Raw genomic sequence first — 15,860 nt, 5'->3', positions numbered from 1 at the left:
AAAGGAAGCTCAAAATATACTGAATAAAATAGCAAGTTAAAAAAGAGATTCAATCACTTGGTGAATAAAGTACAGAAAAAATCACTTATTAAAAAAAAAAAACTACATAAAAAACAAAATTAACCAAATGGCAAAAGAGGCACAAAATCCACTGAAAAGTCATTAAAAAGCTGAAATGGATAAATGGCAAAAAAAAGGTAAAAAATCTCACTAAAAAAATAATTCCTTAAAAATTAGAATTGGGCAAATGGAAGGTAATCACTCCATGGGACATCAAGAAATAATAAGACACACTCAATAGAAAGATAAAAAATGCAGAAGAAGCTCTCTCCCTGCCTCCTGCTACCATCAGCCTCCATTTCCCTACACTGGGAACTCTGTGTCATAGTCACCCCCTCAACAAGATGCCCCCCAAAAAGGGAGGTGATGGAATTAAACCACATCCAATCATTGGAAGATTTGGGACCTCATTGAAAATTGGTATTGTTGGATTACCAAATGTCAGGAAATCTAAATTCTTCAATTTCCTAAGAAAGAGCCAGGCAGCAGCTGAAAACTTTCCATTCTGCACTATTGATCCTAATGAGAGTCGAGTACCTATACCAGAAGATAGATTTGATTTTTTGTGCCAATAGCACAAACCTCCACTCAAAATTACAGCCTTTTTTAATGTAGTTGATATTGCTGGCCTTGTGAAAGGAGTTCATGCTGGACAGGGACTAGGAAATGCCTTTTTGTCTCATATAAGTACCTGTGATGGAAGCTTTCATCTAATGTGATCATTTGAAAATGATGATATTACTCACATCGAAGGAAGTGTAGCTCCTGTTCGGACATAGAAATAATACATGAAGAGCTTCGACTTAAAGATGAAGAAATTATTATGCCCATAATAGATAAACTAGAAAAGGTGGCTGTGAGAGGAGGAGACAAGAAATTAAAACCTGAATATGACATAATGTGCAAAATAAAAACTTGGGTTATAGATGAAAAGAAACTTGTACGCTTCTATCATGATATTGGAATGATGAAGAGATTGAAGTGTTGAATAAACACTTGTTCCTGACTTCAAAACCAATGATCTACTTGGTTAACCTTTCAGAAAAGGACTACATTAGAAAGAAAAACAAATGGTTGATAAAAATTAAAGCGTGGGTGGACAAGCATGACCCAGATAACTTGGTCATTCCCTTTAGTGGGGCCTTGGAACTCAAGTTGCAAGAAATGAGTGCTGAAGAGAAACAGAAGTATCTGAAAGAGAACATGACATAAAGTGCTTTGCCAAAGATCATAAAGGCTGGCTATACAGTGCTCCAACTAGAATATGTTTCTTACTGCAGGCCCAGATGAAGTACGTGCATGGACTATCAGGAAAGTGACGAAGGCTCCTCAGGCTGCAGGAAAGATTCACACCGATTTTGAAAAGGGATTCATTGTGGCTGAAGTAACGAAATATGAAGATTTTAAAGAGGAAGGTTCAGAAAATGCTGTCAAGGCTGCTGGGAAATACAGAAAACAAGGTAGAAATTACATAGTTGAAGATGGAGATATTATCTTCTTTAAATTTAATACACCTCAATAAACCTAAGAAGAAATGAATTTTAAATATTGCTCATTGCTCAGAAATAAAGTGCTATTTCAAAGAAAAAAATGCAGAAAAAATCTGAAATATCTCATTGAAAAAACAAATGACCAGGAAAATAGACCCAGCAAGAATAATTTATGAATTATTAGACTACCTAAAAGTCATTATTCAAAAAACAATCCAGATATCATATTTCTTTTTCTTTTAATTTTCTTTTGTTTTATTATTACAAATTGTGGCATTGCCATAATTCTTTTTGGGAAATTCATGTCCATACACTACACAGACCCACCCCTTCTTAATGGCATCATCAATATGATTGACTTTGTAATAAATGGTAGGGAATTAGGGGTTATAGTGATGAACAGAGAATATGATCATCTATAATAGGGTTATTTTTTTTTGGTAAGGCAATTGGAGTTAAGTGACCTATCCAGGGTCACACAGCTAGTAAGTGTCAAGTGTCTGAGGCCAGACTTGAAATCAGGTCCCTCTGACTCCAGGACTGGTGCTCTATCCCCTGTGCCAACTAGCTGAACGTCAGATATGATATCTCAAGAAATCACCAAGGAAAATGTCCTGATATCCTGGAACCAGAGTATAAGATAAAAATTGATAGAATTAACTGCTCATCTGCTGAAAGAGATCCCAAAATGAAAACTTTGATGGATACTTGAATACATGAACTTACCAGTGAAAATTCTGCTTTAATACTTCTGAGAGGAAACTTTTTGCTTCCCAGGGATCTTCATTCCACTTTTAGTTACCTCTATTTTAAAGGATATTTTTCATTTCATTAAGACAGAATCCTCCTTCTTGCTCATTAGACTGTTCTGACTTCTGTGGACAACTAGAACAAGTCAAATTCTCCTTCCATATGATAGCATTTTAAAATAATAGCTCTGCCACTAGTTAGCTAGATTATTTTTGGCAATAGAATTCCAGAGATTCCAGGTAAAAGAGAAAATATTAAAGCAACCATAAAAACAGTTCAGTTATTGTGAAGCCACAGTGGAGGTCACACAAGATTTACCAGCTTTTAAGGTGTGTAGGGCTTCTAATATGATATTCTAAAAGGCAAAAGAGTAAGGATTAAGACCAAGAATCAATTGCCCACAAAAACTGTATATAATTCTTCAGGTGAAAAAAATAATGTTTAATTAAATAAAGGACATTCTTGCATTTCTGATAAAAAAAGACCAGAGTTGATACTTGTAACTACGAAAATCTTTATTATTATTACAATAATATGAAAGAGTATAAATAGACCGAGGGCACAGGTGTGGATTGACTATTATGAGAGGATATAAAGCAAGAGTGAGAAAGAAGGATGAACTAAGGGAAGGTAAAGGGAGCAGAAAAAGTATGCAAAGAAGAGCTTTTACACTGGAGGGGAAAATGAGGTGGCAATGCGTAACTCTTGAATCTTACTCATCAGAATTGTCTCAAAGAGCAAATGACATGCATACTCAGTTTGGTATATAAATCTATCTTACCCAATAGTGAATTAGAAGGCGAAGGGGATGAGGGAAATGTAAGGGCTGATAAAAGGAAAGGTGGGTTAGGGGAGGCATTGGTCAAAAGCAAAATAAAATTTTGAGTAAGTTTGGGGAGAGAGAGAGAGAGAGAGAGAGAGAGAGAGAGAGAGAGAGAGAATGAGAATGGAGAAAAATACATTTAGTAATTACAATTTTGAATATGAGTGAGAAGAACCCACCCATAATCCAGACGTGAATACCGGCATGGATTAAAAATCAGAATCCAAAAATATTGTTCACAAGAAACACACTTGAAAATTTGAGACTCTCAACGGGTAGAAATAAGGGGCTGAAGGAGAATCTATTGTGCTTCAGCTGAGATTAAAAAAAAAAAAGGCCTGGTTAAACAATTATGATCTCAGAAAAAGTGAAAGCAAAAGTAAACCTAATAGATACAAAGGAACAATGCAATTTGATAAAGGGTACCATATATAATGGTACATACATGTACCACGTGACATAACATCCAAATTCTTAATGGAAAATTTAAATGAGTTACAGAAGGAAATACATAGTAAAAGTATATTGGTAGAACTCACATTTTCCCTCTCAAAACTAGATAAATTTAATCAAAAATAAACAATAAGGAAGTTAAAGAGACAAATAGAATTATTTTTTAAAAATAGATACGATAAATCTCTGCTCAAAACTGAATGAAAATAGAAAGGAGTACATATTTTTATCAGCTGTATATGACATCCCCAAAATTAACCATGCATGAGGACATAAAATATCTAACAGAGGAATGTAAAAAAAATCCAAACAAATAATAAATGCATCCTTTTCATACTATAATGCAAGAAAATTTACATTCAATAAATGGCCTTAGAAGCATAGATTAAAAATTAATTGGAAACTAAATAATTTAATCCTAAAGAATGATGGGGTCAAAGAACAAATCATAGAAACAATAAATACTTTCATTAAAGAGAAGACATACCAAAATTTACAGGATGCAGCCAATGCAGTACTTAAAGAAAAAAATATGTCTCTAAAAGCTTACATCAATAAAATAGAGGAAAAGCAGATAAATGAAGTGGGCATGAAATCTAAAAGTTTTTTTAAAAGATTAAAATAAAAATCCCCAATTAAACAACAAGCTGCTAATCCTGAAAATTAAAGTGATTAATATTGCTAAAAGTAGAAAAACTATTGAACTAATTAATGAAACCAAGAGCTGATCTTATGAAAAAATAATAAAATGCATAAATCATTAGTTAATTTTATTTTTTAAAAAAGAATAAAACCATGTTACCAATATAAAAAATAAAAAAAGGTTAATTCACTACTAGTGGACATAAAATTAAATGCAAATAAATCTGATAATCTAATGAAATGAATGGCTATTTACAAAACCATAAATTACCCAGGTTAACAAGAGAGGAAATAAAATACTTAATAACCATATCTAAGAAAAGGAAATTCAATAAGCCATAAATGGTCTCCCCAAGAAAAAAGAATCCCCAGAACCAAGTGGATTCACAAATGAATTCTACAGAACATTTAAAGAATAAATAACCCCAAACCTTTATAAACTATTTGGAAAAATAAATAAAGGAGTTTTACCAAATTCTTTTTGTGACACAAACTTAGTATTAATACTTAATTTAGGGAGGGGTGAAGAAGGGAGGGAAGGAGAACAATAGTCCATTTTCCCTAAGGAATATTAATGCAAAAATTTTGATTAAATGCTAGTGAGGAGATTAAAGCAATATATCACAAAAGTCACACATTATAACCAGGTGGGATTTATACCAATTTTGTAGGGCTACTGCAATATTAGGAAAATTATAAAAATGATAGACCATGTCAATAACAAAACAAAACAAAAATCATGATTATCCCAATAGATGCAGAAAAAGCTTTCAGCAAATACAATATTTGTTCCTATTAAAACACTAGAAAGCATAGAAATAAATAAAGGATTTTTTAAGTGATAAGTAGTATATATATAAAACCATCAGGAAGCATTTTATGTAAAGAGGATAAGCTAGAAGCATTTCCAATAAGATCAGGGGTGATGCAAAGATACCCACTATATTATACCAGAAATGGTAGATTATAGTAATAACAGAAGAAAAAAAAAACAATTGAAGGGATAAAAATTGGTAAGGAGGAATTCAAATTACTACTATAAACCAAAACCAATCTTTTGAGATGATATTATGTCATTTTTTGTGAATCCTAGAGAATCAAACAAAAAACTAATTGAAATAATTAACAATTTTTATAAAGTTGCATGATATAAAATAAAACCTCTTAAATTATCAGCATTTCTATATGTTACCTACCAAGTCAGTCAAGAAAAGATAGAAAGAGAAGTTCCATTTAAAATTACTGCAAGCAATGCAAAATACGTGAGAGTCTACCTGCTAAGTCAAATTCAGGAACTTTATGGACTCAATTACAAAACACTCACACAAATAAAAGCAAATCATAAAAAAAAATGAAGAAAAAGTAATTGTTTATGTTAGGACAAACAATATAATAAAAATTACAATTCTCAGTGTCATACCAATTAAACTACCAAAATATTTTATAGTGCTACCAAAAAATAATAAAATCCCTCTCTAAGAACACAAGGTCAAGAATATCAAGGGAATTTTTTTTAGTAAGCAAAGTTGGCCTAGCAGTATCAGTTCTCAAAACATATGACAATGCAATCATCAAACAAATAGTCTGCTTCAGGCTAAGAGAAAAAAAAAGGTGAATCAGTGGAATAGATCAGGTACAAAATACACAAAAAGAAATGACCATAGTAATATCATTTAATCCCAAACATCCAAGTTCTTGAGACATTGATTCACAATTTGAGAAAAAAAATATTCTGGGAAGAGAAGAAAGCAATCTTGAAGAAACTAGGTATAGACCAACCTCTCAAACCATAAAGTCAAAAAGAGTAAATGATTTACACATAAAAGGTGACATCATAAGCAAATTAGTCAAGCATGAAAAATTTTACCTGTTGTATCTATGGATGAACAAACAATTTATTAAGAAACAAGAGAGAAAATATTTGGGGATATAAAATTGATAATTTTAATTATATTTAATTAAAAGTTTTTGCAGAAACTCAGTTCAGCCAAGGTTAGAAGGAAAACAAATAATTGGGGGGAAAAACAACACCATTTTTATACCAAGTTTCTCTGAAAAAGGCCTTTTTTCTCAAGTTTATAGAGAATGGAGTATAATGTATAAGATTAAAAGTCATTCCCTAATTAATAAATAGTCAAAGGATATGAACAGGCAGTTTTCAGACAAAGAATTCAGTGCAATCTAAAGTCATGAAAAAATGTTCCAAATTACTATTTGTTAGAGAAATGCAAATTAAAACAATTCTGAGGTACCACCTCACACCTACCAGACTGCCTTATATGACAGAAAAGGGAAATGACAAATGCTGTAGGAGATTTGGAAAAATCAGGACATGTGCAAAGTTGGTGGAGCTGTGAACTGATCCAACCATTCTGGATGGCATTTTAGAACTATGTCCAAAGAGCTATACAAATTCATACACTTTGAACCAGTAATACCATTTTGAGGTCTGTATCACAAAAAGATAAAAGAAAAGGAACCTATAAAAATATTTATAGCATCTCTTTTTTTGTGGTGGCAAAGAATTGGAAATCGAGGGGATGCACATCAATTGGGAAATAGGTGAACAAGTTATAGAAAATCATTGTGATGGAAGAGTATTGAGCTATCAAAAATGATAAAAAGTGTTGTAATATTTATATGACTCTGAACTGATACAAAGTGAAGTGAGCAGAACCAAGAGAACATTGTACACAGTAACACAACAATATTGTACAATGATCAACTGTGAATGATTCATTTATTCTGGGCAATACAAAGATTCAGTATAATTTCAGAGGATTTATGGTGAAAAATATTATCCAACTCTAGAGAGAAAATTGATAGAATTTGAATTCTGTTAGAAGCATTTTTTCACTTTCTTCATTTTCCTCACTTTTTGTGGCAACATGTCTAATATGAAAATAAATTTAAGATGACTTTACATGTTTTTATATATATATATATATATATATATATATATATATATATATATATATATATATATATACACATCTCCAATGGTTTGCTTTCACATTGCATAGGTAAGGGTTTTAAGGAAGAGAGAGAATTCAGAACTGTAAAAATATTTAAATATTTAAAAGGATGTTAAAATTAAATAAAATTTAAAAATTAAAAGTTAGAAAATAAAATAAAATCACTACTTTCTCTCATGAGTATTGAGCGTTGCAAATAAATAGATTACTGTGAAAATGTGTTCCAATCTCTGAAATTACAATGAAATATGTTTAAAGTTTTACCCATGTGTCCAGTTTTTATTTTTGTTATGAACATTTCATGTCTATTTCCCCCTTTATTTAGAAGTTTTTCCCAATTATATGTAAGAAAAATTTTTACTATCCATTTTTAAAATTTAGTGTTCCAAACTCCCTTCCTCCCTCCTGTCCTCCTTTAAGTAATCAAGCAATTCAATATATGTTATACATGTGTAATCATGCAAAACAGTTCCATATATGTTAGGTTATGAAGGAAAAGAGACAAAACAATTAAGAAAAAGAAATTAAAAAGAATTATTCTTCAATTTCCATTTAGATACCATCACTTCATTCTCTGGAAGTGAAATGCATTTTTCATAAGTATTTCAGAGATGTCATGGATCATTATGTTTCTGAGACTAGCTGTCACTCACAGGTGATCATCGTACAATATTGCTGTTACTTTGTATATGGTACGTTTCAATTTTTATCAACTCATGTAAATCTTTTGAGGTTTTTCTGAGAGTATCCTGATCATTATTTATAGCACAATAATTTTACAATATAATTTCATCCCAAAATTTGTTTAGCCATTCTCCAATTGATGGGCATCTCCTCAATTTCAAATTCTTTGCACAACAAAAGGGCTATCAAAAATATTTTTGTACATATAGGTCCTTTAATGGTTTTGGTTTTTTATCTTTTTTCTGGATAGCAACCTAGTAGTGGTATTAATAGGTCAAAGAGCACGCATGGATTTTAGTCCTTTGGTCATAGTTCCAAATTGCTCTACAAAATGTTTGAATAAGTTTACAACTCCCCTGAGAGCGCATTAGTGTCTCATTTTCTCCATATCCCCTACAACATTTGTCATTTTCCTCTGCTTTCCAAATATTCAATCCAATGGGTATGATGTAGTACTCCAGAAGTGTTTTGACTTGAATCTTTCTAATCAATAGTGAATCAGAGAATTTTTTTTCTATGACAATAGATAGTTTTGATGTTGTCATCTAAAAACACTTCATAACTTTTGATTATTTTTCACTTGGACAATGGCTCTTATTTTAGTAAATGTGACTGAATTACATGTTACAGGTAACAAAGAGCTATGGAAAACTGGACCAAAAATTAATTGTAAACTAAATAATATCATCCTAAAGAATGAGTGGGTCAAATAACAAATCATAGAAACAATCAGTAACTTCATCCAAGAGAATGACAACAATGAGTCAACATACCAAAGCTTATGGGATGTAGCCAAAGCAGTTCTTAGGGAAAATTTTATATCTCTAAATGATTATATGAATAAAATAGAGAAAGAGAAGAACAATAAATTTGTCATGCAACCCAAAAAGCCAGAAAAAGAACAAATTAAAAATCCTCAATTAAATACTAAATTAGAAATCCTGAAAATCAAGGGAGAGATTAATGAAATTGAAAGTAAGAAAACTGTAGAATAATAAATAAAACTAAAAGCTCATTTCATGGAACATTAGTAAAATATACATTTTTTAAAGTCTCATTTAAAAAAATAAAGAAAAAAGAAAACCAAATTCTGCTATCAAAAATGAAAGGAGTCAAGTCACCACCAATGAAGTGGAAATTAAAGCAATAATTAGGAGCTAATTTCCCCAACTCTATGTCAATAAAATTGACAATCTAAATGAAATGGATGAATATTTACAAAAATATGCATTGCCCTGATTAATAGAAGAGGAAATAAAAGACTTGAATTGCCCCATTTTAGAAAAATAAATTTAACAAGACATCAATGAAATCCCTAAGGAAAAATCTCCAGGCCTGATGGGTTTTCAAGTGAATTCTACCAAACATTTAAAAATAATTAATTCTAATACTATATCAATTATTTGGGGGGAAAAAAGGTAAAGAAGGATTTCTACCAAATTCCATTTATGGAAAAAATAGTGTTGATACATTAACTAGGCAGAGTGAAAACAGAGAATGAAAATTATAGACTAACTACTCTAATGTGTATCAATACAGAGTTTTTAAATAAAATATTAGCAAGGAGATTGAAAACATTTATTACCAACATAATACATAGTGACCAGGTGGGATTTATACCAGGAATGCAGGGCTGGTTCAAGGTTAGGAAAACTATCAACATAATTGAACAATTCAATAACAAAAATAACCAAAATCATGTGATTATCACATGTAAGGGGAAAATTTAGTACTAGGGAGTTAATTGGGCAGCTCGCAATAATATTGGGGTTCAGAAAATAATGGGAGACTTCTAGTTCCAGAGTTTCCCCTTCTCAAAACTGCCTCTTTTCCAGTTATGTTTCTCAGAATAATAAGAAAGGAGATTAACAGCATCTTTTTCACAAACAAATCAGAATTTTTTAATGGTAACAATAATACAACACAAGTGGAGGGTAAAAAGCTAGGGACAATGAGAAAGGGGATAGAGATAGAATAGCTTATGTAAAAAAAAAAAATAAACAACAACAAAAAACTGATTCAAACAGGATCTGAGTATGGGCAAAACGATAGAGTCCTGCCTCAGTGCTAGCAAAGAGACCCCTATCATCTCCTTCTGGCCAATTGTTTGATACTTAACAAGCCAGCCTCACTGGAAGGAACAAAAACTCATGACCACCTGAGAATTAGCTTTGCAGTATCTCCTGGTTCGGTCCGAAGATCAAACAAACCAACCCCTCTCTCTCTCCACCTTCCTCCTCTGTCTTTCTCAGAGAGAGCACTCTTTCCCCCTTCTCACAGGAAGGGAGGTTCTATATTCAGGCTGAGTCTCCAATTGGTTTAACATACCCTGTGAGCTATTTCCATTTGGCCAGGCCCATGTGGGCATGGGGGAACTCTAGATGGGGCTTAGGTATTTTAGTTTTGATACTTTGACTCAATAAATGTTCTTTGTGTTGTTTGTTCTATAATTTCCTAAAGTACACACCCATTTTCTCTTAGGCTTTTAAAGCTTGCATCTTTTCAATCTGACCATGATGAAGCAAAGATGGAGTTATTAAAAACTCCAAATCACAGTTAATTCCTTATACACAATATATGCAGAAAAAGCTTTTGAAAAAATACAGCACTTATTCTTATTAAAAAGGCTAGAGAGCATAGGAATAAATAGAGCTTTCTTTAATATGACAAGCAGTATCTACCTAAATTCATCAACAAACATTATATGTAATGGGGATAAGTAAGATGCATTGCCAATAAGATCAGGGGTGAAACAAAGATATCCATTTTCACCTCTATTATTTAATATTGCACTTGTAATGTTAGCTTTAGCAATAAGAGAAGAAAACAGAATTAAAGGAATTAGAATAGGCAAGGAGGAAACAAAACTATCACTCTTTGTAGATGATATGATGGTACAATTAGAGAACCCTAGAAAATCAACTGAAAGACTACTTGAAACAATTAACTACGTTAGCAAAATTGCAGGATATAAAATAAATTCACATAAATCATTAACATTTATACATGACCAACAAAGCTCAGCAGTAAGAGATGGAAAGAGAAATTCCATTTAAAGTAACTATGGGAAATATAAAAAACTTGGGAGTCTACTTGACAAGAAAAACTCAGGAACTTCATGAACACAATTACAAAACACTTTAAAAAAATTATACCTAAATAATTGAAAATATACCAAATACTCATGGATGGGCCAAGCTAATATAAGAAAAATGACAATTCTACCTACATTAACTTACTTATTCAGTGTCATACCAATCAGACTACCTAAAAATATTTTCTAGGGCTAAAAATAGATAATAACTAAATTCATCTGGAAGAACAGAAGGCCACAAACAGCAAGGGAAATTTGAAAAAAAAATGCACAGGAAGGTGGTCTAGATATACCAGATCTTAAGATATACTATAAAGTGGTATTCATCAAAAGTATTTGTTACTGACCAAGAAATAGAGTGGAATAGGTTAGGCACAGGAAACAAAGTTTTAAATGACTATAGTAACCTACTGTTTGATAACCCTAAAGACTCCAGCTTCTGGCATAAGAACTCACTATTTGACAAAAACTTCTGGACAAACTAGAAGATAGTTTGGCAGAAATGAGGCACAGATCAATATCATACCCCATATATTAAAACAAGGTCAAAATGGGTGCATGATTAGACATAAAAGATGATACCATTGGCAAATTAGGAGAGCATGAAATAGTTTACCTGTTATATCTATGGAGAGCAGAAGAATTTAGGACCAAACAAGATATAGAGAACATTATTAAATGCAAAATTGTTGATTTTCACTACATTAAATTAAAAATGTTTTGCTTTTATAGCCAGTGTTTCTGATAAATACCCCATTTCTAAAATATATAGGAAATTCAATCAAATTTATGAGAATACAAGTCATTCACAGAGCAGGGTCAAGACAGTGGAAGAAAAGCGGACTTGCTTTAGCTCTCCCCAAGATCCCTATAAATGTCTTCAAATAATGCCATAATACAATTCCTGGAGCAGCAGAACCCACTAAAGGAAAGGGTGAAATCATTTTCCAGCTGAAGACAACTTAGAATGTTGGTAGGAAAGATCTGTTGCACCCTTGTGAGAGTGGAAAGCAGTGCACTTCAAGCACACCAGTACAGACACACACCTAGCAAAGACCCAAGCCCCATAAAACTAGGACCAGGCCTTGGCAGTCTCTAAATCAGTGCAGAATCAACTCCTTCAGAAACTCATCCCACAGACAGTAAGGGAGTCAAACAATTGGCCAGAAGGAGATGATAGGGGTCTCTTTGCTAGCACTGAGGCAGGACTCTATCGTTTTGCCCATACTCAGATCCAGGTCAAAATCTTTGGTGGTGTTACCAACGCAGGGGATGAGCACAAGCACACAAAAATTTGCAGCCACAGGAGAGCAGGACTCTTTTCACAGTTCCAGGTCAGAAAATCAGGCCAGTAGTATACCAGAGCACAGGCCAGGAGAGTGGTGAACATATCTCTCCTTCAATCATACCATGTTAGAAGAACTAAGGACTTCAAAATTCCTGGAAGTATCTCAGAGAAGAGCTGCTCAAACCCTCTGAAGCTTTAGATAGTACAGCCTCCACTCTGGAAGCAGTGGTTTATTTTAACAAAGAGTTAAAAATCAGGAAATAGCCTGGGAAAAAGAGCAAACCAAAAATAAATGCTAACCATAGAAAGTTTCTATGTACAAGATCAAAATACACCCTCAGAAGATGATAATAATGTCAAAGCTCAAACATTCAAAGCTCCCAAGAAAAAATATGAATTGGGAGGGTGGAGGGGAATCTAGGTGGCACAGTGGATAAAACAATAGCCCTGGATTCAGGAGGACCTGAGTTGAAATCCAGCCTAAGACACTTGACATTGACTAGATGTGTGACCCTAGGCAAGTCATTTAACCCTCATTGCCCTTAAAAAAGAAAAAAGGGGAAAAAAAGAAAAATATGAATTGGTTTCAGGTCATAGAAGGCCACAAAAAGGACTTTAGAAATAAAGTAAGAGAGGTAGGGGGAAAATGGAAAGACAAATGAGAGTTATGCAAGAAAATCATGAAAATATTGTCAACAGCTTGATAAAGGAGTCACAAAAAAATGCTGAAGAAAATAGCACCTTAAAAAACAGTATGGGCAAAATGGTAAAAGAGGTACAAAAAGTCTATGAGGAAAATAATTCCTTGAAAAGTCAAATTGGCCAAAGGGAAAAGGAGTTACAAAAGCTCCCTGAAGAAAATAATTCCTTAAAAGTAGGATTGAGCAAATGGAAGCTAATGACTTTATGAGAAATCAAGAAAGAATAAATAAAACCAAAAGAATGAAAAAAGAAGGCAATATGAAATATCTTATTGGAAAAACAACTGACTTGGAAAATAGATCCAGGAGAGATAATTTGAAAAATTATTAGACTACCTGAAAACCATGATAAAAAAAAAGAGCCTAGACATCATCTTCCGAGTAATTGTTAGGGAAAATTACCCTAATATTGTAGAACCAGATAGTAAAATAGAAATTTAAAGAATCCACTGATCTCCTCCTGAAAGAGATGCCAAAAATGAAAACTTCCAGGAATATTATAGCCAAATTCCAGAGATCCCTGGTCAAGGAGAAAATATTTCAAGTAGCAAGAAATAAACAATTCAAGTATTGTGGAGCCACAGTCAGGATAATACAAGGTCTAGGAGCTTCTACCTTAAAGGAGCAGTGATCACTGATTATGAAATTCTGGAGGGCAAAGAAACTGGGATTACAACCAAGAATCACCTACCCAAGAAAACTGACTATAATCTTTCAAGGGAAGAAATGGGAATTCTATGAAAGAGAGAAGTTTCAGGCATTCATTTTTGTTGTTGTTCAGAATTTTATTTTCCAAATTACATGTAAAAATAAATTTTGACACCAATTTTTAAAAACTTTGTGTTTCAACTAATCTTCCTTCCTCCCTCCACCCCACATCTCCATGAACTCAAGCAATCCAATATTTTATACATGATTAGTCATACAAAACATATCCACATAAGCCAAGTTGTGAAAGAAAACAGACAAAACCAAAATTTCAGATTAAGGAACTATAAAAAAAAAAATTATGCATCAATCTCTTTTCAGATACTATCAGTTCTCTGTAGATGAACTGCTATTTTCATAAGACCTCCAGAGTTATATCAGATCATTATATTGTTGAAAATAAAGACATTCTTCACAGCAGATCATCTTCCAATATTGCTGTTCTTTTGTATACAGTACCTTTCACTCTGCTTCAGTTCATGTAGGTCTTTCCAGGTTTTTCTGAAATTTCTGAAAGTATCCTGCTCATCATAACTTTTAAATAGTACCTTAAACTTGACAAAGAATTTTCTTCACAATAGCTCAGCAAAGTAAGTACCATACGTTTTCCCAGTATAATCAATCATCATAACTGTTTCCCTCCATCCTATTCCCTTCCCATGATAATTATTCTATTTTCTATCTTCTTTTACCCTTTTCCTCCTCAAAAGTGTTTTGCTTCTGACTGCTCCCTCCCCCACTCTGACCTCCCTTCTTTCACCCTTCCCTCCTTATCCCCTTCCCCTCCTACATTCCTGCAGGGTTAGATAGATTATTCCACCCAATTGGGTGTGTATGTTATTACTTTCTTGAGCCAACTCTGATGAGGTTAAGGTCTTTGAGCTAATTCTGATGTGTATAAGGTTACTTCACTTCCTCACATCTCCTACATCTCTCCCCCAACTCCATAAGCCTTTTCTTCTTTCTTTAATGTGAGATTTCACCTGATTCTGTCACTCCATAATCCACTCCTCCAATGTATTCCTGTCCCCCCTCAATTTTACACCAAAGATTTCATTATGGAGCAGCTAGGTGACACAGTGGACAAAGCACCAGCCCTGGATCCAGGAGCCCTTGAGCTCAAATTTGGCCTCAGACACAAGACACTCATCAACCCTGACCTCCCCTGACCCCAAGATATAAAGAAAAAAAGAGAATCAAAAAATATATGCTTTATAGGTATCATCCCTTCATAATCATTTCCCGCCTGTGCCTTCTATCTAAATATATTCCTATCATCTGCCCTAATATTCAGAAGACTTTTATGAATTAGACATATCATCTTCCCATGTAGGGATGTAAACAGTTTAACCTTTTAACATCTCTCATGATTTCTTTTTCCTGTTTATCTTTTTTATGCTTCTCTATGGTCTTGCATTTAAAAGTCAAATTTTCTATTCAATTCAGGTCTTTTCATCACAAATACCTGAAAGTCTTCTTTTTCATTGAAGTCCCATTTTTCCCCCTGAAAGATTATACACATTTTTGCTATGTAGGTGATTTTTCATTGTAAACCCAATTCCTTTGCCCTCCAGGATATTATATTCCATGCCCTCCAGTCCTTTAATGTAAATGCTGCTAGATCTTGTTTTATCCTTATTGTAGCTCCACAGTATTTTAATACCTTTTTTTCCAGTTGCTTGCAATATTTTCTCCTTGACCAGGGAGCTCTAGAATTTGGCTATAATATTCCTGGAGGTTTAACTTTTGGGATCTCTTTCAGGAGGTGATCAGTGTAGTCTTTCAATTTCTATTTTACCTTTGACTTCTAGAATATTAGGACAATTTCCCCTGACAATTTCTTGGAAGATGGTGTCAAAACACTTTCCTTGATCATGGCTTTAAGGTAGTCTAATAATTTTCAAATTATCTCTCCTGGATCTATTTGCCAGGTCAGCAGTTTTACCAATAAGCTATTTCCCATTGCCCTTTATTTATTTAGTTAGTTAGTTTATTTGCTCTTGCTTTATTGTATCTTGTTTTCTCATAAAGTCACTACCTTCTATTTGTTCAATCCCAATGCTTAGCTTTTCCATTTGGCAACTTGTTGAGTTTTTTCTCATGTCTTCCCTACATTACTGTCATTTCTCTTTCCATTTTTTACTCTACCTCTCACTTTATCTTAAAAGTCCTTCTTGAGTGCCTTTTTGTCC

At 33.1% G+C, this 15,860-nt stretch overlaps 1 pseudogene; it reads left to right on the top strand.

Moving 5' to 3' along the window:
• The first annotated feature begins 376 nt into the window (after positions 1 to 376).
• LOC122750557 lies at positions 377 to 1,628 on the top strand (annotated as a pseudogene).
• Positions 1,629 to 15,860: the final 14,232 nt, after the last annotated feature.

The sequence above is a fragment of the Dromiciops gliroides genome, chromosome 3 (genome assembly GCF_019393635.1).
Source record: "Dromiciops gliroides isolate mDroGli1 chromosome 3, mDroGli1.pri, whole genome shotgun sequence".
NCBI lineage: Eukaryota > Metazoa > Chordata > Mammalia > Microbiotheria > Microbiotheriidae > Dromiciops > Dromiciops gliroides.
Note: the sequence above shows the minus strand (reverse complement) of the source record. Positions and strands in the feature narration are given on the sequence as shown.